Below are 27,831 nucleotides of genomic sequence, written 5' to 3' on the forward strand. Positions count from 1 at the left end.
CGTATTAAAGTAAAACATTCTACAGACAGATGTTATTACTTTTCACTAATGCATGAGTCCCAGAACCATCACCTTGTCACCTGGGCAACACAGGCTTCTGCAGTAGGTTCTTTACTCTCTCCCTGCTTCCTGTTTCACTTTTTCCAACTTAAAAAGAACCCAGTGTTCTTAAAAGTATAAATCAGTTACTTACTTTCACTTTAATTAAAAGTCTTTGCCAGCTCTTGAATATTAAATAAAATCCAGAATTCTTACTATTCACAAAGCCTTGCTTGATCCCGATGCTAACTGGCTACTCACCATTATCTGACATCCCTGCGACTGTCACGCCCTGCTCCAGTCACCCAGCTTCTTGACTTTTCATCAAGCACACATAAAGACAATTCTTTCTTAGCAGCACTGCAGAGGTTCTCTGCTCTGATCCTGATGAAATCAGGGTATATACAAATATATATGTGGTGGCTGTTCTCTGGTGGATAGTCCCATAAAATATCTATCAAGCCATTTAGTTCATTTTGGAAATGTGGCAGAGCATAGGAAAGATAAATTATCTGAAAACCATGGTAAAATTCTCTTCAGTGATACACATGCCTGATATGTATTTTGCGAGGTAAGATATGTATTTATGTGTTTACAGGGGAAGGCACTTGTCTGGTAGAAGAATAAACATGAAGTTTGAAGTCTGATTGGAGTTTTACTCCAGGCCCTGTCTCTTAACAGCTATTTGATTTTGAACAAGATTTTTTTTTATTATTTCTGAGCCTCATTTTAATATATGAAAAAAATTGTTCCATGGGGTTTTTCTTTAAATAATAGATGAGACCACAATAAGAAACATGCTTTTAAGCTATATGAAGTTAGAATTTTGGAGCCATTTTGATATTAAAATATGTTACTTGTGCACAATCTACCCATTACACTTCTCTTCCACCTCCTTTAAGCCTAAGGAAAGTTTGACAGATTCCCAGAAAAATTAGATAGATCCAATCCTAACTTCCATTGTTTCTTCATTCATTTAAGCATTCATTCAACAAATATTGCTATAATAATTATTTTTTCAGGCATAAGAATAGATTTTAAGTACGGAGATGTAAACCACACACGTGTAGTAGTCTCTCCTTGCAGTTTATAGACAAGTGGAGAAACCAAATATAAATATGTAAACAATTTAAAATATATAAATACAAATTGTGATAAGTGGACAATAAGGCATAAAATAGTGCAGTAGGGTCCGCTTTAAAAGAGATGTATAGATGTCTTCAGTTGAGTGATTTCTGAATTGAGCCTCAAAGCATAAGAAGCCACTGTTATGAGGATCAGAGCAGAGAACCTCTGCAGTGCTGCTAAGAAAGAATTGTCTTTATGTGTGCTTGATGAAAAGTCAAGAAGCTGGGTGACTGGAGCAGGGCGTGACAGTCGCAGGGATGTCAGATAATGGTGAGTAGCCAGTTAGCATCGGGATCAAGCAAGGCTTTGTGAATCATAGTAAGAATTCTGGATTTTATTTAAAATCCAAGAGCTGGCAAAGACTTTTCATTAAAGTGAAAGTAAGTAAAGAAAGAAAGTAAGAAAGGAAAAGTACTATGACTTATCAGCAGATCTAGATAATATAGACACCAGAAAAGAAACATGAGATATAGACACTGTATTTCATGAACATAATTGGATTAATTTTTATTCTCATGTTTGCTGTTTTTTGCTATATGCCAAATATTTAGGAATGCAATGTTGCCCTTCCAAGATAAGTATGAAGCATGACAATGGGCTTATAGATCAGTTGGGGAAGCAAATCAGAAATATGTGGCATTACAAAATGAGAACAAATGCCAATATTTGAATACTTGAAAACATAATTATACTGGAAATAGAATATTCCTATGTAAATTTAGGAGAGTGATAAATGGATATTCAATGTCATGGATGATGTAGAATTTGAGTTATACTCAAAAGTGTATGCGTAATAGGTCTAGGAGATCAGTGAGAGAGAGTTGATAGTCTATTGTAGGAATATCCCATGAGGATCTCCTGTTAAGAATTCTATGGTAGCTATTTTAGAATATATTTTAAGTATAGCATAGCTATAGTTAAATCAATTGCAGAGCACTAAGAGGTACCACATATTATTAAATTACATGATGGATTCAGTCTACCAAGTTGTAAAAGGTAACTTCTATTCTTTTTTTAAAAACTTTTTAGTAAATATAATTTCCAAAGTACAGTTTATGGATTACAATGGCTTTTTCCCCCCTCATAACTTCCCTCCCACCTGCACCCCTCCCATCTCCTGCTCCCTCTCCCATTCCATTCACATCAAGATTCATTTTCAATTATCTTTATATACAGAAGATCGATTTAGTATATATTAAGTAAAGATTTCATCAGTTTGCACCCACATAGAACATAAAGTGTAAAATACTGTTTCAGTACTAGTTATAGCATTAATTCACATTGGACAACACATTAAGGACAGAGATCCCACATGAGAAGTAAGTACTCAGTGACTCCTGTTGTTGACTTAACAATTTGACACTCTTGTTTATGGCGTCAGTAATCTCCTTAGGCTCTAGTCATGAGTTTCCAAGGATATGGAAGCCTCTTGAGTTCGTTGACTTCGATCTTATTTAGACAAGGTCATAGTCAAAGTGAAAGTTCTCTCTTCCCTTCAGAGAAAGGTACCTCCTTCTTTGATGGCCTGTTCTTTCTACTGGGATCTCACTCGCAGAGATCTTTCATTTAGGTGTTGTTGTTGGTGGTGGTGTTTTTTGTTTGTTTGTTTGTGTGTTTGTTTGTTTGTTTGTTTTTTGCCAGAGTGTCTTGGCTTTCTATGCCTAAAATACTCTCATGGGCTCTTCAGCCAGATCTGAATGCCTTAAGGGCTGATTCTGAGGCCAGAGTGCTGTTTTAGGACATCTGCCATTCTATGAGTCTGCTGTGTATTGCACTTCCCATGTTGGATCATTCTCTCCCTTTTTAATTGTATCAGTATTCGCAGACACTAGTCTTATTTGTGTGATCCCTTTGATTGTGCAGAAGACAAAGCTGATGCACAGAAATATCAACAATATACATAAGGTGAGAGATGTAAAAAGAGGAAAACTCAAACTCAGGTTTTTTTTTTTTTTTTTAATTGTTTTATTTATTTGAAAGAGTTACAGAAAAGGGTAGAGCTAGAGAGAGAAAGAGAGATAGAGAGAGGTCTTCCATCTGATGGTTCACTCCCCAAATAATGGCAATGGTCAGAGCTGAGCTGATCTGAAGCCAGGAGCCAGGAGTTTCTTCCAGGTCTCCCACGCAGGTGCAGGTGCCCAAGGACATGGGCCATCTTCTACTGCTTTCCCAGGCCACAGCTGAGAGCTGGGTGGGAAGAGGAGCAGCCAGGACTCAAAGTGGCGCACGTAAAGGATGCTGGTGCTGAAGGAGGAGGATTAACCGACTGCACCACAGAACCGGAACCAAACCCTGGTTTTTTATTCCAATGTCCATTCTCTCTCTCTCTCTCTCTCTCTCTTTCTAACTCTCTCTCACTCTCATTTTTATTTATTTATTTGAAAGGTAGAGCAACAGAGACAGAGGAACACAAAGAGAGGGGGAAGAGATCTTCCATCAACTGGTTCACTAACCAAATTCTAGCAAAAGCCAGGTCCAGTAATGGTTCTCTCAAGTGGGTGGCAGGAATTCAAATACTTGGGCCATCACCTCTTGCCTACCATGCACATTAGTAGAAAGCTGGATCAAATACTCAGAATAGCTGTGAGTCAAAACAGGCATTCCAATATGAGACACAGATTTCCCAGGTAGTGGTTTAACCCTCTGGGCCACAATGTTTGTTTAGAGCCTATTCTCTTAGTCACCAACTGGTCTTTGGATAAGTCTACTCTGAAAGTAGTAAGATGAGTTACATTTCACTTTCATCCCTTGTTACAGATGAAAGGATAAAGTACCACTTTAAGAAATAGACATCAGAAAATATTTGCAAATTATGTATCTGATAAAGGATTAAAATCTAGAATATTTAAGGAGCTCAAGAAATTCCATGATGGAAGCCAAACAATTGATCTGAACATACATTTTTTTTCAGAAGAATTATAAATGGTCAAAACACACATGAAAAAATACCTCGTATGTCTAGCCATCAGAGAAATGCAAATAAAAACCACAGTGAGGGACAGTTGTTCTGGCATAATGGCTTAAGCTGCCACTTGGGACATCTGAATGCCACATGGGAGTACTTGGTTAGAGTCTGGCAACTCCCACTTCTGATCTAGCTACCTGGGAGGCAGCAAGAGATGGCCCAAATGCTTGGGTTCCTGCCTGTCTGAGGCTCAAATGGAATTTGAACTCCTGAGTTTAACTTGGCCTACCTCAAAGTGTTGTGAGTTTGTTGAGTGAACCAGTAGATGAATGATCTCTCTTTTCATCTCTTGCTCTCTCTCTGTTATTTTCTCTTTCCAATAAATAAATAAATATTTTTTTAAAATCATGACATTTCATTTCATTCTAGTTAGAATGGTTATTATCAAAATGTCAAAAAATATATGTTGATGAGAATGTGGAGAAAACAAGAGTTCTTATGCATTGCTGCTAGGGATGCAAATTGGTGCAGCCATTATAGAAAACATTACAGAGATTCCTCAAAAAAAACAAAACTAGATCTACCCTATGACTCAACTATCCCACTTCTGAGAATATTCACAAAAGAAGTGAAGCCAACACATGAAAGAAGCACATACATTTCAGTGTTTATTGCAGCACCGTTCACAGTAGCCAGAATATGGAACCAACCTAGATGCCCATGAAGGGAATGAATGGATGAAGAAAGTGTGATATATATTCACAATGGAATATTACTCAACCATAAAAGAGAATGAAATCCTGACAGTTGTAAGAAAACAGATAGAACTGGAGGACATTATTTGAAGTGAAATAAGTCAGACGCAGAAAGACAAATATCAAATTTTTTCTCATGTAGAAGTTTGTGTATATGTGTATACATGTGTGTTTTAAAGTGTGAATGACATGTTATTTGTTTTATAGACATTTATAAATGTTGTGTTCACTGGATTATACTCTCATTAATACACACTTCTTTCCTCATTTTATGATATTTGTCATGAACTCTGCATTATGTGATATTAATACACCCACCCCTAGTTTTAAAACTGCTTCTATGTGTATATGTGTATATTTATATACAATGTTTTCACATAAAGCAGATTGTGAAATTGTTAACATGTTAAATATAAATCTGCTCACTGAACACTTCTTTTTTTTTTTTTTTTTTTGACAGATAGAGTTATAGATAGTGAGAGAGAGAGACAGAGAAAAAGGTCTTCCTTCCGTTGGTTCACACCCCAAATGGCCTCTATGACTGGCGCTGGGCTGATCCGAAGCCAGGAGCCAGGTGCTTCTTCCTGGTCTCCCACGTGGGTGCAGGGGCCCAAAGACTTGGGCCATCCTCCACTGCCACCCCAGGCCACAGCAGAGAGCTGGACTGGAAGAGGAGCAACCAGGACTAGAATCCAGTACCCATATGGGATGCCAGCACCACAGGTAGAGGATTAACCAAATGAGCCATGGCGCCGGCCCCATGAATAATTCTTAATATTTCTGTGTTATTTAAAATATTTTAAAATAAAAAGGCAAAAAAGCTTACTTTTAATTTCACTTTTCAAAAAACAGAGGTTGCTTGAATCTGAAAAGCAGCTGGCAAGTTTTCAGAGTTCATTTTCAGGGTCTGGTGTATGATAAGTGTCTCTATAATGAGTTATTTAATAAGTTTCACTTTACGTAGGTGATAGCTTCAGGGAAATATTATGACCCTGTTTCCATGACTTATATTTCCACTTAGCTTCAAAATTTGCTTGGTGTCAGCAAGACATAAATACCATCTTTAGAGTCTGTGGAAACTGATACCCTGAATAAATTTCTAAGAGCTTTTTAGAAAATAAAGCAACAGAATTGAATTTTCTTTGTTATTTGGGGAAAGCACTGAAACCAATGCCATCTTCCAACTCAGAAGTAAATAACCTTAAGAGACTTGCAGCACCACTTCAGAGCTATAGCAAGAAGCATCAGCCAGTCTGGAAGACTCTCCATAAAGTAAGAGGCTCAGCAACAGCCTTCCTGTGTCTAATTGTATTCTCTCCTAGGCAATGGCTCTTCTAAACTAGCACAATGCTCCTCCTGCTATTAGCAACCTCCTCTATCACGTCAGCAAGGAACTTCTACTTCTCCCCAGCTAAGTTAAGACACTGTGAGTGATCTCATTCCATTTCCTGCATCTGTCTTTGAGCTTTGCATGCAATCAAGTTACCACTTTTTCTGCTCATCAAGGAGATGAGCTGTGACTAAAACTTGCCTATCTGCTCAAGATTCCGATACTTTTTATTCTCTTATATTTTGCCAACTAATTTCCTTCACTCTTTATCATGTTCTTTTTCACTGAATTTCTTTCCTTTAGCACATAAACATATTTCTTTTATGCAAAAATTAACCTCCTGAATTGCTCCTGTTGTCTCTTCCAGCTTTTTCTGTTCTTTCCACTTATGATTCTAGAAAGATTGTCAATATTTCCTGTCATACTTCTCTCTTCTCATTGAATTTTGATTTCCCTGTTGTCTGGATTTTCTCCTAAAATCTTCAATAAAACAACTTAGTGTCCAGAGCTTCTACTCTTTCTTTCTTTCTTTCTTTCTTTCTTTCTTTCTTTCTTTCTTTCTTTCTTTCTTTCTTTCTTTCTTTCTTTCTTTCTTTCTTTCTTTCTTTCTTTCTTTTACAGGCAGAGTGGACAGTAAGAGAGAGAGACAGAGAGAAAGGTCTTCCTTTTCCGTAGGTTCACCCACAATGGCCGCTGCAGCCGGTGCACCGTGCTGATCTGAAGCCAGGAGCCAGGTGCGTCTCCTGGTCTCCCACGGGGTGCAGGGCCCAAGGACCCGGGTCATCCTCCACTGCACTCCCTGGCTACAGCAGAGAGCTGGACAGGAAGAGGAGCAACCGGAACAGAATCCGGGCGCCCCCACCGGGACTAGAACCCCGGGTGCCGGTGCCGCAGGGGGAGGATTAGCCACTGAGTGGCGCTGGCCCAGAGCTTATACATTTTCAAAGAATTCCTCATGTGAGAATTCCTCCCCCTTAATATAAACCCCTCACTACTTTTTAATTTTGTTCTTCTATCAAAACTTCTCTTTCAACATTGTCTGAGATTGAGGTTTATTTCCCATTGCTTCTGAGAGATATCTTCCTAAGACAGCAAAGAGGCATATGCAAGATAATATGTCCAACATAGCATACAGCTCCACTCTCAAATCTACATCCTTTATTTCTTATTTTAGCTACTGGTGTAACGACCTTTCCATTTCCTACACTAGAAACTTGGGATGCATGGTCAATTCTTTCCTCCCCTGAATCATTAAGTCCAATTGTATACACAAAACTAATATCATAAATATACCCCCTTCTATTTTCCCACTCCTTCTGTGTAAAATATCTCTCTAAGACTAAAAAAAAAATTGTTTCCTGTCATGGGTTGAATTGTGCGGTGGTCCAAATTCACGTACCCCTAGAACCTCAGAATGTGACCATCTTTGCAACTATGATCTGTAGATGTAATTAGAACTTATCCTGATTCAGGGTGGGCCCTAAGTTCAGTGACTCATTTTTCTTGGAAGAAAGGACACATACTATACACACAGAAGAGGTTCATATGATGACAGGCATGGTCTAGTGTTCTACTGCCACAAACAAGGATTGACTGTGGTTGTCAGAAGATCGAATAGATGAAGATTGTATTTGTTTCATGATGCATCAGAGAGGGCATGGTCTTGCTGAAGCCTTGAACCAGAATTCTAGTTTCCAGGATAAATTTCTAAGTGTTTTTTTAAGTCACTCAATTTGCAGAATTTTGTTACAGCAGCCATAAAACATTAATACATCTCCAAAGTTGTATCCATAAATTCTTCTAACACCATGATTCTGTGGAATGCATTGATAATAAGTTTAAAGCCATAAAATGTCTGTCAGGAAAGATGCACACACACATTCATATTCAAAATTTCCCATCCAATTTTTCAAGTTTCCAGAAATTCCAAGGCCTCTTTATGCATTCTTATGATATCCATACAGCTAATGAAGAACTCCTTTCATACACATATTTTCCAGAGTTAATGCACTACAACACATTTCAAATTATGCCATCCTCTGATTTAAAAGCATTTGTACCCTTTCTGAGCTACAAAGCCTTCTATGATACCACTGCATTGTTACATACTACACTTTCCCTAATAGTACACTTTCCTTAATGTCCTTATCACTCAAATAAGTATCTTATTTCCAGTCTGTGCTTTGGACCTTACTTTCCTTTGTAGCTAAACATCTAATGAATTCCTAATCATTTTATATCACTCAACTCCTTTGTTAATCTAAATATCTTACCCAAAAATTCTATGTTGCCTTTACCAATTAAGTCCTTAATTGTTACATATTTAGGAACTAAAAAACTTTAATTATAAAATTATATTATAATAGTTCGTTTAAATTTGTATACCTATCTACTATATTTCCCTTTTCTTAAAGAAAAGAATGCATTATAACTGTATAATATGCAATATAGTACTAAATATACCATAATATTATTAAAACTAAAGACTTATTCAAATTAATATACACTAAAACCTTAAAACTATAACCTACTATAACCTATAAGTTTTTTACTTTGTTCAAAAGAATAATCTTTGTGGAACTCAGTTTTCTTTTCTGTAAAATGATTTAAAATGTGCTTAGCTCAAAGGTTGGTTGTGAGGACTAAACAGACAGGAAATCTAAAAATTTAGCCAAGAATCAAGTATATAATAAGAATTAACTTTACACCAGTAAAATTTAGCAACACCTTTAAATTTGTAAATTCCTAAGATTATGACAATATGTCTAAGTTTATAAATAATGACTCCAATCTTTTCTGATCCTGTTTATATATATCTGAAGAAGCTGAACTTTGTAAATTGTGTATTCATGGTACAGTTCAATATGTTCCTTTATCTTCATACTTTCCTAAAAACGTCTGCTTCAGCTGGAAATTTTAATTCTTTGTCTGATTATATAATTTGACAATTTCTTTGGCTGATTCCATGATTTTTACAAGAAAGCATTCACTGGTCATTTATCTTTTTGTTTTGTTAGATGATATTAATGACAATGGCTATGAATTCATTAGAGGTTGTCACATGGTGATATTTCAGCTCTATCATTTCTCTTTTTATTACCTGTGATGTGATTATAAAGATATACATTCCAGCATCAAGTATTTGATCATCCATGTGTTCATGTGGGAAAAGGAATATAAATATTTTATTCTTTCATATGACTTTAAAAGCATTTTAAGTGTTAAAGTGAACATAGAGATAGTATTAACATCAAAATGACCATGTACATAGGATTAAGTGTTCGGTTATAATAATAGTAATAATATGGTAATAATTAAAAAGAGTGAATGCTTCAATATGAGAAGCAGTCCACACAGCAGACTCATAGAAAGACAATCACTTAAGGTAGCACTTTGACTTCAGAACAAGCCCTTAAGGCATTCTGGTCTGGCTAAAAGGCCACAAGAGCATTTCAGGCATGTAAAGCCAAGACCATGTGGCAAAAAGTATCCTACAAGAAGGACCTCTGTGGATGAGACCCCAGCAGAAAGAAGTGGTCATCAAAGATGGATGTAATTTTCTCTGAAGGGAGGAGAGAACTTCCAGTTTGTTTATGGCCTGGTCTGAATACTTAAGGAGTTTGTGGATTCAAAAAGCTTTCATAGCCTAAGCAGCTCACATCAAAACCTTGGGTGATCACTGATGTCATACAAAACAGTGTTAATTGTTATATTAACAACAGGAGTCACTGTGCACTAACTTCCCATGCAGGATCTCTGCCTCAAAGAGCTGTATTATGAGAGTTGATATTAAAACCAAAGATCTACTTTGTATTAGTATATTAGGTGAAGGATATTCTTATATCTCATAAGTTTCAGATAAGCCTAAGTGCCCAACTCCATTGCTTATCTTCTTAGATGCTTCTTCAACTAATGATAAAACTTGTTCTCAAGGTAAAAAAGGAGTATATTATTGAAAAAAATTAAAAGAAAAATAAGAAAGGAAGTAAGAGGAAAGGTGGGAATGAGGAAAGGGCGAGAATGGAGTGCAAAGAGTCTTACAACTGTATGTATGAGATACATAAATTTGTTTCATTTACATAAATTTTAAAAAATTAATAAAAAGACTGGTCCTTTTTTAATTAATTAATTGATTTTTACCTAGAAAACTTTTATTTAAGGTATACAAACTGCATACATTTTATACATACAAATTTAGGAACACAGTGATTCTTCCCACACTACTCTCCCTCCCACCAACACTCCCACTCTTCTTTGTCCTCCCTCTCCTATTGCCATTATTATTTTTTACAAAGATCTACTTTCAATTAACTTTAGACATATAAGATTAACCCTACACTAAGTAAAGAATTCAACAGATAGTAAAAAACAAACAAAAATTACTCAACAGTCAAGACAAGAGCTGGAGTTGTTCAAAATCATCACATCTCAAAGTGTCAATTTTACTTCTACAGATTACCTTTTACTCCTACATTCTCTGGGTAAGAGCTGTGATCCTCCACCCTTTCTCTGAACTATCTTCTCTTTTCTGAACTCCTTCCACTTTTTACTGTCTATGCTCCCCTTATCTTCTATTTCCTACAATTTCCTTTTTTTTTTCTTCTGACCCAAATGGTCCTGAGAGACATCTCTCCAGGACATGCTCTCACTCCTGCTTGCATGTCTCATTCCCCAGTGAATATACAGCCAGAACCCTTTGTTGGATCTCATTGCTGCACACAACATCGGATCTCATTCTCAACCCATCGGGCGATGCTCGTGACTGGTTCATTTTCCTCATCATAGGGGCTTGGGTGTTCAGTCAGGCTGGTGCATTCCCCGATAGGGCCTGGGATGCTCAGATACTGGGGATCAGTAACAGTTTCTGTAGGGTCTTTTAGAGAGATGCAAATGGTGGTATGGTGGGTGGCAATTACTGGGTGGGATATATCCCACACTATAGGATTAACCAGGGTAAGGGAGGGAGTCTGGGGTGGAGAGGTGGGGAGAGGAAAGTCTATAATGTGAAGCATAAAAGTTTGTGCTTTATCCCCAGTGGAAATGGAGATGGATGTCCCCAAGCAGTGGAGAAGGTCCCTGCCTACTACAAGGGCGGTGGGCAGTTAGGAAGGAGGAGAAAGGAATGCAGGAGAGTTGCATCTCCAAAGGAGCAATATAAGGGAGGGGTCGTATCAGACCTTTCATGCCAATAACAGAGACAGAGGAAGGAGGGGACTGCAATATTCTTTTTTTTTTTTTTTTGACAGGCAGAGTGGACAGTGAGAGAGACAGAGAGAAAGGTCTTCCTTTTGCCGCTGGTTCACCCTCCAATGGCCGCCGCGGCCGGCGCACTGCGGCCGGTGCACCACGCTGATCCGATGGCAGGAGCCAGGTACTTATCCTGGTCTCCCATGGAGTGCAGGGCCCAAGTACTTGGGCCATCCTCCACTGCACTCCCTGGCCACAGCAGAGAGCTGGCCTGGAAGAGGGGCAACCGGGACAGAATCCGGCGCCCCGACCGGGACTAGAACCCTGTGTGCCGGCGCCGCAAGGCGGAGGATTAGCCTAGTGAGCCGCAGCGCCGGCCTGCAATATTCATTTAAAACAGATAAACTAACCCCAGTGTCCACCAAAAAAAAAAAAAACTCGCTTGCCAAACACTGTCCCTATTACGCTTGGGTCCCTGGACTCATTTGCGACGGAGGCTGTGGAACCCGGGCCTCCTCACTCTGTTAAGTTTAACAGAGATGAGATGTCCTGTGCCAGAGGTGTTTGAGCAGAGGGCTGTTCCAGGAAGGGGAGTTTCCCTCCCTTGGGCAGTCCATCTTCCAGTGACCCCATTGTCCGCACTTGGGACACGAGGCAGGAGGAGGCCTCGGGTTAGTGCAGCACCTGGTCCAGTGTCCGGTATTGCCACACTTAATACAGGTTAATACAGGTTCCAGGAGGTGGGCTTCAAGTTGGAGCAGGTCTTGGCCCAGTGCCCAGCATTGCCACATCGATAACAGGGCCCCTGAGGGGTGGAACTTAGCCGGCGACTGGGGTCTTGGTGGATTACAGAGGCAAGCATCTGAAACTTTATCTTCTAACTATTTCCTTCTGAGTGCTTAATTCCTCATCTCTATAGCTAAAAACATAGGAAGCCACATCTATGAGGTCCCACTGTGGGGTCTGGGGACCATCTTGTAATTTTTGGAGTTTGTGATGGATATCTGAAGCTGACTGGGACATAAAGTGGGAATTTAAATACAGCCGTCCCTCAGGGGAATTGGGGTTGGTGTTAGTATACTTTATTATTGCCTCTGTAAGGCATGACATAAATAGAGCAGGGTTTTCATTGGGTTCCTGAGTGACCTCTCTGATCTTCTCATAATTAACCTGTTTATGGCTGTTCTTATCCATAGCTACCAGCAGGCATGAGGTCATGTGGTCTCCGGCCTGCAGCCCCAGGTCCCCAGGTTGGTAAGTCCAATCCGGGTTAGGGTTGGCTCTGGGGACAGCTCTAGATGCCTCTGAGTGTCTGTCTGGGGCCTCACGATGCATCTCAACTGCGTGCAGCTTGGCAGCATGCCAGATACGTTCAAATTCATCTGGAATTAGGATAGAGGGTAGAACTAAATACAGTTCATTCGAAGTTAAGCTATAGGACTGAGTCAGGCGGAGAAATCTCTTACAATATTTGGAGGGATTCTCCAAGAATTAGCCTAGACATTCCTCAATCTGGCTAAGGTCTGATAGAGAAAAGGGCACATAGACCCTAACCGGACCTTCCACTCCAGCCACCACCCTTAAGGGGAGGAGGGGTTTCGGTTGCATGGTTCGGACCGAGTGAGAGGAGGAGATAGGGTTGGGAAAGAGGTGAGGTGGGAGTGTGTAGGGTAGCAGGAGGACATGGAGTGGGATCTGATGGAGGATTAGGTGGGTTGGTAGGAGAGGAGTCTGGAAGCTGAGGCTCCAGAAATCCTCAGGATGGGGGATAGGGTGGGGGATCATCAGCAGGATCAGGGTCACAGAGCGGATGAGATGAGAGAGGGAACAATGATGGGGCAGAAGGCATACAATGAGTTTTCTCTTTCTTGGGGAGAACTGGGTAAAGAGAATCTGAGGTAGAATGGCAGCATCCTCCCACCCCCCGCTGCTGCTGGTGGGCTGGGAGAGGAGGAGGGGCGAGACGGGAATGAGGACAGAGTGAGCAAAGGGGTGGGTACCTGAGGTGCCGGCTTCTCAGGTGGGGAGAGAGAAGGGAGGGGTGGGGAGGTAGGTTTAAGGGAGGAAAATTGACTCCGAAGCAGGAAGAAGGCGTAAGAGCCCTCTGACCATTTGCCATTTCTCTGTGTAAAACTATTAAGGTCACAGGGAATTTGGAAATCACAAGTACTGAATTCTGGCCATTTTGAGCCATTGTTCAATTCATATTGAGGCCAAATTTTAGTACAGAGCTTAATTAATTGCTTCCATTTTATCTTTCCCTTTAGGCCTAGCTTGCACAAGCTTTTTAAGACTCCAAAGGGGAGTCAGGTGAGATCCAAGAAATTGTGGAACTCATGGATTAGACAGAATATGGCCTGAGGGAAGAGTAGCCTTTTCACAGAGTGTCCATCAGGAAAGGATTACCCAACCGAGAACCAAAGTTCTGAGTCTAAGAGGAGAGAGCAAGAAATCCTGAGCTTAGACCAGTGTCCCAGGTATAAGTGAGGGAAAAAGCGATTGAGCATCACAGGCCCTAATGGGGGAAGGCACCAGCCCAACTGAACACCCCACATCCCCATGATGGGGGGAATGAACCAGTCTCAAGCATCGTCCCAGTGCACTTGAGGTGACAAAAGCCTCTCTTACCAGTCCGATGGGTTGAGAATGAGATCCGATGTTGTGTGCAGCAATGAGATCCTGCAAAGGATTCTGGCTGTATATTCATTGGGAAATGAAACATGCAAGTGGGAGTGAGAGCATGTCCTGGAGAGATGTCTCTCAGGACAGTTTGGGTCAGAAGAAAAAAAAAAGGAAATTATAGGAAGTAGAAGGTAAGGGGTGAGCAGAGACAGTAAAAAGTGGAAGGAGTTCAGAAAAGAGAAGATAGTTCAGAGGAAGGGTGGGGGAATCACAGCTCTTACCCAGAGAATGCAGGCGTGGTTGGTTTGGGAAAGATACTCATTCCTTGCTCTCTTCACATGAGGCACCAGAATGTTAGAAAAAGAATTGCAGAATAGAGAGGAGGTAGTGTACGAATTTACAGCCAGACCGAATGTTAGGAAAATGGCGTAATTTTCTCTATGGCGCGATCTACACGCTGACACCATCCTAGGCTCTAGACCTCACCGTCATTGCTGGAAGCCAGGTGGCCACATGGCCCAATCAGCATTGTCAAGTTCCACCCCCATCCTAATGGGATTCGCTGCTCCTGCTTCCCTGCCCACCCTCTGGCAAGGTTTTAAAAGGACCTGTTCCTGAACATGTAGCTCTCTTCTCTCTTGCTCTCTCCTGCTCGCTCTCTCTTCTCTTGCCTCTCTCTTCTCGCTAGCTCCCCCCCCCCTCTCTCTCTCTAGCACTCTCCTTTTCTCTCTTTTGTCCTCTTTGCCCCTTCCCTCCAGTCTGCTGGGTTTTCCCTAATAAACCCTTTCCCAGCCAAGACACTCTGGCAAAAAAACAAAACAAAACAAAACAAAACAAAACAAAACAAAACAAAAACTAAATGAAAGATCTCTGTGAGTGAGATCCCAGTGGAAAGAACAGGTCTTCAAAGAAGGAGGTACCTTTCTCTGAAGGGAGGAGAGAACCTCCACTTTGACTATGACCTCGTCTAAATAAGATAAGAGTTGGAGAACTCAAAAGGCTTCCATAGCCTTGGAAACTCATGACTGGAGCATAGGGAGATTACTGATGCCATAAACAAGAGTGTCAATTTGTAAAGTCAACAACAGGAGTCACTGTGCACTTACTCCTCATGTAGGATCTCTGTGCTTAATGTGCTGTACATTGAGACTTAATGCTATAACGAGTACTCAAACAGTATTTTTCACTTTGTGTTTCTATGTGGGTGCAAACTGTTAAAATCTTTACTTAATGTATACTAAACTGATCTTCTGTATATATAGAAAATTTAAAATGAATCTTGATATGAATGGAAGGGGAGAGAGAGTGGGAAAGGGGAGGGTTGCAGGTGGGAGGGAAGACATCAGGGAGGGGGGGGAGCCAATGTAGTCCATAAGCCGTACTTTGGAAATCTATATTCATTAAATAAAAGTTAAAAAAAAAAAACTTTCCCTTACTCCGGTGTTTGGTGTGTTTTGTGACGGCCTAACACCGAATTTATTCAAAGAAAATAAATCCACAGAGGTGGGTAAGCAACTGCCTGTGTGTACATGATGGAGCATGTGGCAGAGGCCCCGACCCCAAGGGGCCAGGTCTTTTTAAGGAGGGCTAGGGCTGGGGGTGGGGGTAGGCGGCAGCAGATGGAGGGGAATTCCAGGAACTGGGAGAGGCCTTGGGAACCTGGAAAAGAATGCAGGGGAGGGTATGAAGCCAATAGAGTATGAGACCCAATTGAGTTTCAGTGGCAAGGAGTAGGTTCCAAAGTTTATCTCTTTTGGGCAATGAGGGAGAATGGCTGAGCCTTATGTCCGTGTTCCATCCGTAATTCTCTGGCTTTGATTTTGTTGTGTAAGATTGCTTTAGCTATTCATGGTCTCTGGTATTTCCATATGAATTTTAGCATCATTTCTTTCTAAATCTGAGAAGAATTTCTTGGTATTTTGATTGATATCATATTAAAACTGTAAATTGCTTTTGAAAGTATAGATAATATAATGATATTATTCTCCTAATCCATGAACATGGAAATTTTCCCTTTTTAATGTTTTATTCTACTTCTTTCTTTAATGTTTTATAATTTCATTATAGAGATATTTGACATCCTTGGTTAAATTTATTCTAAGGTATTTAATTTTTCTTGCTAATTTGGGTTGATACTAGAAGTTCTTTCTCAGCCATGGAATTGTCTGTGTATACAAAGGCTATTAATTTTTGTGTGTTTTTATATCCTGCCACTTTACCAAACTCTTTTATGAGTTCCAATAATCTCTTAGTAGAGTCTTGGATCTCCTATATATAGAATTTTTTTAAACATTTATTTTATTTATTTGAAAGACAGAGTTACAGAAAGAGGTAGAGACAGAGAGAGAGGTCTTCCATCTACTGGTTCACTCCCCAGATGGCTGCAATGGCCAGAGATGTGCCAATCCAAAGCCAGGAGCCAGGAGCTTCTTCCAGGCCTCCCACATGGGTACAGAGACCCAAGGACCTGGGGCATCCCCTACTGCTATCTAAGGCCATATCAGAGAGCTGGATCAGAAGAGTAGCAGCCGGGACCAGAAACCAGCACCCATTTGGGATGCCAGAGCTTCAGGCAAGGGCGTTAACCCGCTGTGCCACAGCACTGGCCCCACCTATATATAGAATTATGTCATCTGCAAATAGGGATAATTTGACTTTCTCCTTACCAGTCTGTATCTTTTTGATTTCTTTTTCATGTCTAATGGCCCTGGTCAAAACTGTCAGGACTATATTGAATAGTAATGGTGAGAGTGGGCAGTTTTATCTGGTTCAGAAACTTAGAAGGAATGATTCCAACTTTTTCCCATTCAATAAGATGCTGGCCATGAGTTTGTCATAAATTGCCTTGATTGAGTTGAAGAAAGTTCCTTCTGTACCCAATTTTCTAAAGTTTTTCATGATAAAAGGGTCTGGTATTCTATCAAATCCTTTTTCTGCATCTATGGAGATAATCATATGGCTTTTGTTCTTCACTTTGTTAATGTGATGTATCACATTTATTGATTTGCAAATGTGGAATCATCCCTGCATGCATACCCGGGATAAATTTCACGTGGTGCTGGCAAATGACTTTGATGTGTTGTTGGACTCAAGTAACTTGTGTTTTGATGAGGATTTTCGAATCTATATTCATCAGGGATATTGGTCTTTAGTTCTTTTCCTTGGTTGTATCTTTCTCTGCTTTAGGAATTAAGGTGATGCTGGCTTCACAGAAGGAGTTGGGAGGATTCCCTCCCTTTCAGTTGTTTTAAATTGAGAAGAATTGGCATTAGTTCTTTAGATGTCTGGTAAAATTCAGCAGTGAAGCCTTGCAGTCTTAGTTTTTTCTTTGTTGGGAGGTTCTTTATTACTGATTCAGTATTCATGTTAGCTATTGATCCACTTAGGTTTTATATGTCTTAATGGCTCAATTTGGCAGGTTGTATGAGTCCAAGAATCTATTTTTTTCTGAGACTTCCCGATTTATTGGTATACAGCTCTTTGTAGTGATCTCTGAGGGTTATTTTATTCTGTATCTGTTGTTACATTTCTTCTTTCATGTCTTATTTTATTATTTATTTATTTATTATTTTATTATTTATCCAGTTTTCCCAGCATCATTTATTGAATAGACTGTCCTTGCTCCAGGAATTGGTTTTAGATCCTTGATCAATCAAATATAAGTTGGCTGTAGATGTTTGGATTGATTTTTGGTGTTTCTATTCTCTGTTCCATTGGTCTATCCATCTGTTTCTGTACCAGTACCATGCTGTTTTGATTACAACTGCCCTGTAGTATGTCCTGAAGCCTGGTATTGTGATGCCTCTGGCTTTGTTTTTGTTGTACAAAATTGTTTTAGCTATTCCAAGTCTCCTGCATCTCCATATGAATTTCAGCATCATTTTTCTGGATCTGAGAAGAATGTCTTTGGTATCTAGGGAGTAATGGGGATGGGAGTACTGGGAGAGAGAAACCTGCCCCTTTTTTTCCTCTAGGTTGGCAAGAAACATGTCCCCCACAGGGCTCCAGGAAAGACTCATGCAAGGATCTCCCCTCAGAAAGGCTGCTTCTGTCTGGTCTCACCTCACTCTCCAAAACGTGCTGAGGCTCTCAACTGCTGGAGTTTTGTGTATTGTCTGTCCTCATGCTATGCATCCACAACCTCCATGTAGAACCACAGCATCCCTCTCCCTTACATGGAGTTTCCACTGAAGTTTTTCCCCCAACTCTTCCCTGAGATTGCACTCCATTTTTTTTAACTATCTTCCCTAGCCTAGAGCAGTAAGCTCCCCCCCTGTTCTATCATCTTGGAATCGGAGACTGGTTCTTTTTAAAATAAAATTGTGAACACATGAATTTCACAAGTTTGATGGGTATTTCACAGTTGTTATCATCTTTGAAGCTCAAATTGTCCCATCTTAAGCCAATCAAAGCCTCTTAAAGTTGACTCCTTAGATACTTTTGCATAATACTAGTAACTTTTTGGTAATTTTTTTTCTGTCTGGCATAACATGTGATTCACTTTGAATAAGTACTACTTTAGCATGTGAATTATAAATGTCTAGGAAATTGCTTTATTTTCGTGAGAAATGCTATTTTAAGACATTTGGATTAGTTGCTGGAGATGCTTATTATTATTTCATTATTTATTGTTTCTTGGTATTTCCGCGAAACAGTCATGGGAACTTGTATGCATATAGTCATATATACAAGGATAAAACACATAATAGCGTCATATTGATATTTTCAATTCAAAATCAAGACTAACAAGCTCTTATGTCACCCCTTCTAGATGAAATGTGTATCTTTTCTTCATGTAAAGAACCTGGTTCCCAAGAAGACACACGCTTGCTTATGTAAACTCGGGTTACACACAACAATAACAAAATAATAATAATAAAATTAAGAATATGTTAAAGAAAATATTAAAAATATTTACATTCATCTTTCCCATTTTAAATCCTTTTAAAATAATTATACTAAATCCATGTTATTAGAACACATAACTATTATATACTGTACCTGTTCCTTCATAGTCCTCACTTGGTTTTCTTTGTAGAGCTTAGCACAAGATCCCATTTTCATGCATCTCAAATCATTTTCATGATATGAATTCTAGTCTCTAGTCAAATACTTAGGAAGTCTTCAAGGAATAACTTTCCCTTATTCTTGCATGTTAATAATAATTCTGTATTCTTTATACATGAAAGTCAGATTTGCTGGATATAAAATCCTCTCTTCATACTATTTATCCTTAGTTTTATTTATTGTTTCTCATTTTCTTCTGACATAAAGCACTGCTTTCAAAGCGTCTAATAATAAATAGTGTGTGTGTATATGTGTGTGTAATGCTAAAAAGACCTTTTCTTTCTTTTTCCCAAAGACCAATGATTTTTCTAGACTAAGTCTTTGTATTGGCATGCAAGGTTTTGTGTTTTTGTTTTTGTTTTTGTTTTTGTTTTTTTTTTTTGGGTTTTGTTTTTGACAGGCAGAGTGGACAGTGAAAGAGAGAAAGGTCTTCCTTTGCCATTGGTTCACCCTCCAATGGCCGCCGCCGCTGATCCGATGGCAGGAGCCAGGTACTTATCCTGGTCTCCCATGGGGTGCAGGGCCCAAGCACTTGGGCCATCCTCCACTGCACTCCCTGGCCACAGCAGAGAGCTGGCCTGGAAGAGGGGCAACCGGGACAGAATCCGGTGCCCCAACCGGGACTAGAACCCTGTGTGCCGGCGCCGCAAGGCAAAGGATTAGCCTAGTGAGCCGCGGCGCTGGCCGGCATGCAAGGTTTTTATCAATGAGTCACTTCAAACTTTTTATTTTAGGGTTGTTTTTTGTTCTGTAATGTTTCCTTGAATTATGGCTTTAATGTTTGGCCTATACTTTTATTTTAGTTTGCTTCTCATGGATGCCACCACTCTTATGTTGTTTAGGATTTAATGATCATTTTCTTAATATATTTTGGTACCCTTTTCTATTTTAACATTTTATTTGCTTTTATTTTATTTGAAAGACATGCACAGAGAAAGAGATCATGGCACGCGCCGGGGAATGGGAGGTAGAGAGAGAATTTTCCATCTATTTATTCCTTCCCTAAACACCTGCAATAGCCAGGATTCAATCTGAAGGCAGGAGCTAGGAACTCAGTCTGGGTCTATCATGTGGCTGTCAGGGACCCAAGTACTTTAACCACAATTTGATGCCTTAGAGGTTATGCATTAGTAAGAAGCTAGAACTAGGAGCAGAGCTAGGACAGGAACTATTTACTCAGAAATGGGATACAAATATCTCAAGTGGCATATCAACTGCTGTGCCAAGCATCCACTTCTTTTGTTCCACTTTCTAAATATATCTTCAGAGTGTGTTCTCATGGTCTGCAGGGATCTCTCTCTCTCCCTTTTCTTACTGTGATTTTCTATGAGATTTGACCACAGTATTTTCTACTTTGTTTTTATGTGAAATTTATTTTCTTGGACTTGTAGAATTAGGTAGACTTCTAGCTTCACAACTCTTCTGGTATGTCTCCATCATACTCCTTTCTCTCTTTCCTTTTAAATAATGATGTAAAACATAGGACAGCTTTTCTTGATATCTTGCTGTGTTCCCTTCCAACACAATAGTAAACTGTTTACTGCACTCCAGCGATTTCTGTCATGTTCCATTTTCATTTTGCTCACAGCATTATCCCTTTCTCAGAATGGAATCCCCATAGGTCACTCGTTAAGGTTGTTGGGCTGCAACTATTCAGCCCCTTTGATCACCCTTACCATCGACCCATTGTATTCACTACAGTTAAAGGAAATCATCTCATCCTATCCTAATTTCACCCCTACATGCTTTCCTCTAAACCTATGTTTGCTCTTTCAGATACTCATATACCACTCTGTAACTTCCATGTTTTTCTTTCGACATAGTTGCGGATATTGCTTAGGTTTTGTTTCTACCAACTGAAGATCTTGGCGTTTACCAGAATACCTTGATAGTTAAGTTTTTTGTGATGGTTTCCCAACGATTTTGATTTTGTTACTGAGTAGTAATATTAATACATTAGTTTTATATTATAGCTTAACAAGTTAAAATAAACTCAGTGGCTTGAAACATCACAACATTATTATCTTAATATTTTAAAGGTGAGAAGTAAAATATCATGTCCAGTAGGCGCAAACCCAGAGCTATGTTTGTTGTGTGTACTTTGGGGGACAATCCATTCCCTTGCCTCTTCCACCTGCCAGAGGCTACCTGTATTCCCTGAATCAAGAACTCTTTCTCCATCTTTAAAGTTATCAGTGTAGTGTCTTCATATTACACCTGATTCTGCCACTACAGTTTCTCTCTTTCTTTTGTGAAGATATTGGGTCCACTGGATAGTCCAGAATAATCTCCTATCTCAGTGTCCTTAGTTTATTCCCAACTGAAAAAGCCCTTTTGCATATAACATAAAATATTCAAGAGTTTTATACATTAGGTTATGGGCATTTGTGACTGACCATTATTCTGTGTACCACAGTGGGTATTCAATGAGATTTTTAAAATGTACTGTCACCATCTTCCCAAAATCCACTTCTGAATGATTACAGCTTTTCTTACCATAACCAACTACTGATGTAACCCCGATCTTTTGAAAGGAGAGTTATGAGTATTATAATTCTATCATGCCTCACTAAATACTATTTTCTGCTGTGCTGTGTGCTCTTTTAGCCCATATTATACCAGAACATACTTTATCTTGATTTATTTATTTGAAAAAGAAATTTACTTATTTGAAAGACAGAGAAAGAGAAACCTTTCATCCACTGAGGCATTTCCCAGATGCCCACAACAACTGGGAGTAGGCCAGGTCAGGAACCCAGAGCTCAATCTGGGTCTGCTAAGTGGGTACAGAGACCTAAGTACTGGAATCTGGAAGCAGAAGCAGAGCCAGGACCCCAAAACTAGACATTCTAATAGGAGATGTGGGTGTCCCTTGCAGCATCTTAACTGCAATGCCAAAGGTGTGTCCCAATACCAGAAAATATTTCTAAAAAGAATAAGAAAAGTGAGATGCTTGACAGTACTGACATGTGTTGTGTGTCTGTGTTTACAAATCTTTGATTCTGAAATGGTTAAGGTACTTTATAATAAAAATGCATTTAAATAAAGCAAACAGAGTGGATTAAGCTTGCAAATTACTAAATAGTGACCAAAAATCATAATTTCCTCTGCATGTGGGTTATAGATGGATTCTAACTGGAAAGCCATACCTCCTGTGTCTGGTCTGAATTAAAGCTCTTCTGAAGAAGGATGTGGAAGTCATTCAGGCTTGCACATTCTTTAATTTCTTTTATTAAGGGCTGCACAAAGTCAATGTAGCTAGAAGGCAATACACAGGCTTTCAGAAACTACAAAGTGTAACAGCTGGTCCCAATTACCCTCACTACAGTGTGACCATATGCACAAATATCCAGCTTTCTGTTGAAGTTCATGAATAAAAAAATGAATTCCTTATGAAAATTTGAGGAATGCCATGTTCTGCAGATATATTTGTTTCTGCTAACTTTTACCCTTCTAGTTATGGTAAAATGTATGGATAAAATTTTTCAAATAAGACAGAGTGTCTAGGCTGGCAGAACGGAAATCTTTTTAACTTTCAGCATATAATGCAAGAGTTTTTTAAAAAATATAATCTCATTTTCTGGAACAAAACACGTTTCAAGAAACAGAATTTTAAGAGAATAATTTAACAAGGGAATCAAGCAACCTTGCATGAAACATACAAGCATGTGCATAACTTTTATCAATTGAGGAAGACTAATGAGATTTGGCATTCCTAACTCCAGTGACCTTTATTCAGACCATAGGTTGTCTCTTAATACATCATATGGAACTAGAAATAACAAATACACATGCAAAACTGATCTTTTGCGTAGAAACCTGAGGTTGAAAATCACACTCTTACATATTCTTTACTTGAAATTCGAAGTTGGTGTTTGTTACTACAGTTCTCTCACGTGTTTGAGTTCTTAACTTTTTGTTAGAACCAGTAAGGGGGTGATGAGAGAAACGTATTTACCTTCATTAAGGAGACAGTCACTAACATTGAAACATTACCTAACATACATGTCCATTTAATGTGCTGTTTTTTAAAAATATATAGTATATAGCAATGTGATAAAATGTAGTAACTTGCTAAGTTTAGGAATGTACATCAACTCTGAATGTCCTTAATATTAATTATGATTTACGAGTTTACATGGTCTGGAGAGACAAAAAGGTAATAATCAGGCTTTCTTACCAGACAACTTTAGTTACTATTAATTTGGAAGCCAGGAAGAAAAATAATTTACTGGCAGAGAATTGGATTCCCATTTGTGTGGTTTAGGTTTTTTCCATTTGCACAGTTCCGATCAGCATAATAGAACATATTAATATTCTTACTTTTGTATGAAATTTTGTTAAGCTAGTTTAATGAATATTTGCCAAAGTTCAACTATTTAAACTTTATTAAAATATTTCACTGACTTTTCACTATTGACAGAACATAAAATTAAATTAGTTGTTCAAATAGCACTAATCTGTTCTAGGAATTTTCTTTAAAAGTATCTCAAACACATAGTTACTGTGTGTTCCGCCATTCTGATGAAAATTATTTATCCAAATTCTTCTTTATCAAGAGTTCAATTGAAAGTATTAGCTACACTGACATTTATAAGGCTGAAAAGTTTTCTAAATATAATTTTCTAATACATCATATTTTTGTTAAGTTTCCATTACCAAGTACCTATTTAATATAAATTTCCATTACATTATTAACAATATCTAATTTTTTAAGTATTCTAATCCTAAATAGTAACTAGGATTCTTCCAGCTAGGTAATTCTGTGATCTATAAAACTCAATGCAACTCTGAAAGTTGAAAAGGTTCTTCAATCATCAAGCGAATCTTTCATCATGCAACAGAAGTGTGAACATTAATGATCTGTTTAAAATTCACTGTCAGAAATATTTCAGGTTGATAGAAAAGTACCTAATATTTCATATTGGTATATTTCAGTATTACACGATGACTCAACTTCAACTGATCTGTCAAGCACAATATTTAATATTCCTCTGGGAAGATCATTTCAAATTATAAATCAAAATACAAATAAACAACAGTGCTTCACTTGAAAATCATAAATATCTGTCAAATATCAATGAATGGTTTATTATACATAAGTCAAATATTGATAGATAGGGTCACTTGCACATTTGTTATTCCTATTTTCAGATATGTTCATACTTAGAAGTTTCTCAGTGTGATCAATAAACATCTTAGTAGGGCAGCCAAAATCTTCGGGAAAGAATTTATTTTCTTTTTTCAATATCACGATTCTCTCTGTATCTATGTCTCAGTGGCATACATTTCAAAGGAAGACTTAAACTCCTTAAACCCTAAAGGGAAAAAAAATTCACGGAAGCTTTTAGAGTAGCTATACCTGGAAGTTAAGTGATACATGGAAGAGGGAAGCTGCTTGTTTCTTGTCCTTTCCTTGAATGTTCAAGCAAAGTCCCATGGGTGATAACGAGCATAGAATATATTCAGCTCTGTACTGTCTTTCCATCTCGCATCAAAACAGAAGATTTAGGCTTAAGTTCAGGGGTTGGGGGGGCAGGGTACTGTCTTTAGTAAAAGATGATCTCTATATTAGAAATTACTGGGGCTGACGCTGTGCCGTAGTGGATAAAGCCTGCAGCGCTGGCATCCCATGTGTGTGCCAGTTCAACTCCCAGCTGCTCCACTTCTGATCCAGATCTCTGCTCTGGCCTGGGAAAGCAGTAAAAGATGGCCCAAGTCCTTGAGTCCCTTGCACCCCGAGTGGAAGACCCAGAAGATCCTGGCTCCTGGCTTCAGATAGGCCCAGCTCTGGCCATTGTGGCCATGTGGGGAGTGAATCAGCAGATGGAAGACCTATCTGTCTCTCTCTGCCTCTGCCTCTCTGTAATTCTGCCTTTCAAATAAATAAATGAAATCTTAAAATAAAAAGAAATTACTGAATTGTCCAATCTGTCTGATCATCATTTCATTTAGATGTTCTTTCATTTCAATAAAAGTGAACAAATGAAATAATTATTTCCATAGCCATCCCCCTACTTTAAATCTGGAGAAAGAGAAATGGATATCCTGCACATCTTATAAACTTACAATATACAAATTACTATGACATTAAATAATGTGTATTTGTAAATGTTAATAATGTACCATGATTAAATATAATTAAGGAAGCAAAAGATCACATTGTTGGAAGCACATGATAAAACCAATGTTATTTTCAGGATCAAACAGAACCCCCACTTTGAAAGTAACTTCACACTCGAATTCCCATTATTCTACGTATAAAAGTTAAAATGATCAATTTGGACATGTGCCTTAGGAAACATTGTCTTATATTTCAATATGTAATTTTTGAAGCAATAATGGCTGAGAAATGTACAGTTAAACTTCCAGTAGTAGCATAAGAAAAGTGGCTTTACATCATTGAATTCTTTAATATTTCATGTGAATCTTGCAGAGGAGGAATTCTATGTGTGTGCAGGTGTATGTATATCTGAGAATGATTTACAAATGAACCACAAAGAAAAGCACAAAGTGGAAATTTGGAATGCATGAGAAACATTCCCCATCTCCTCTCCCCTGTTGGAGAATAAATGCATGGTATCTACCCACTTTGTTAAAATTTTAGATTCACTCGAGACACCACAAACAAGTACAAACTACCGTCTTGGACCTTATTCATGTCAATAAATCCTCCATTCAAGACTCACCTGTCAAAAAAAAAAAATAAAGAAAAAGAAAAAGACTCATTAGTGGGGATGGTGGTAGAAACTTGTTAGCCAAACTTCACTCTACGATTCTCATGTTAATGTTGATAGTTTGTGATCCTTCTTAGAAACAACACGAGGGAAAACTTGGTTCTCCTGCGAGTTTTCACAGGGATTATTTTTCTAGGCTGTGTGGATTTGGATCTGTTTTGTGTTGTATTCATGTCCTATTTTTCCTTCCACATTAGGAAACAATTCTCTGCTGGATGTTCGATGAAGGAAGGAGGCTTTTGGGGTCCAGCTGAAAAAAAAAAATGACGGGCATTGGGAGGAAATATATAGAGTTGAGTGGAGAGAACATTGGAATAGACCTACAGAGTAATATTTAGCATTAATAATTCTTGGTATGACAAGTAGAATTCAATATTAGTAAGCTTCAAAAGCAATTCCTTTTTGCAGTTTTGTTCTCTCTTAAGTATTTTGGAACAGAGTCAATACCAATGTTTAAATATTTCCATAGTGCAAAAAAGCTTCTCACTGTAGAAAATTTTTGTCCGCAAGCCAGCTCCTATAGAAAACCTCACCAGGAGTGCTTATACAGGGAATTTTCCCCAGAATAAAAAAGTCTATGAACAGGAATCAACTTGCTCCTGAGTCAATCTCAAAATGAATTGTTTCATTTTAATATGTGAAAATGTATTTGAACCCAGTCTGGGATTTTCAGAGTTGGAGTTTGGGAAGATCTGCCTTACTGGCCTACAGTTATCTTGGTAATGAAGTTAATTTTGAGTTAAAAGAGAAGGGGAGTTGGAATAATTATAATTCTAATTAGTCTAAGACTGTAATTAAAGGCACTTTGGCTGGTTTAAACCTTAGCAAACTTGATAGTAGTGTTTCCTTCCATATGCAAACCTATGATTCCATCCTCTAAATTCAAAGGTAATAGGACAGGTGGATCATAGGTACAAGTCCACACCAGCTGGTTTGAAGAGAGTGAGCTTGTCTCTTCACTCTCGTGAAACAGCATTAAGCCAGAAAAGCACAAATACAATCTGTTCAACACCTGTGTTTTAGAACACTTTAATTTTATAGAAAATAGAAATAGGATAATTCTATTCACCTGGATTCAGTAGTTAAAGTCAAGCATTTTGATTCCGTAATTAAGCGATAGCTGATAGCTAAACATCTATGAGCTCCTGTGCATTCTCTATTTTCTAATTTGCTATTTCTTTTCCTTCTTCTTCTTGCTCCTTTTATTCTTCCTATTAGTTCTCTTCCTCTTCTTCTTGAGCCACTGCTCTCCCTCCTTCTCTCCACCTGTTTTCTTCTTTGTTGTTAGAGAAATGGAAACTAGAGAGACAATACAAATAATGTTATAATAAAATCTAAGATACATCTGAAACACCAAGGTAGTGAGAACTTCTACTTGTGTATCACTATCGTAGCCAATTACCTCACACTTACAGCAGCACAAATGAGAAAGAGAAAGTCTTCTGGTCACTGGTTCACTCCCCCAATGGCCGCAACAGCAGGAGCTGTGCCTATCCGAAGCCAGGAGCCAGGAGTTTCCTTCGGATTTCCTACGTGTGTGCAAGGGCCCAAGGACTTGGACCATCTTCCACTGTTTTCCCAGGCCATAGCACAGAGCTGGATTTGAAGTAGAGCAGCCGGGACTTGAACCAGCACCCATATGGGATACCGACACTGCAGGCGGTGGCTTTACCCACTAAGCCACTGTGCTGGCCTCAATAAATAAATCTTAAAAAAAGAAAAAAAAAAACATGTAAAAATGAGTCCTTGTATGGGTAAATACTTAGAGGTCTCAGAAATAAAATATGCCTGGATAAATGGACAGGAATATATAGTATTATTAACTTTATTTTTCCACCTCCATCAACAAAGAAATATTCAGACCTTGCAAAAAGGTTTTACAATAAGCTTAAGTGAAGAAAATTAAAATAATTAAGAGCCAGAACATGAGATGTTTAACTATACTACAAAATCAATAAACAGCAAAAAACTATATTTTGGCACTACATATTTTGACTTATTTTTTACTATGAACAGAATACATTCATATTTGAATACTGAATTTAAATTTAAATATCCCTG

This window comes from Oryctolagus cuniculus, chromosome 8 (genome assembly GCF_964237555.1).
Source record: "Oryctolagus cuniculus chromosome 8, mOryCun1.1, whole genome shotgun sequence".
NCBI classification, from domain to species: Eukaryota; Metazoa; Chordata; class Mammalia; order Lagomorpha; family Leporidae; genus Oryctolagus; species Oryctolagus cuniculus.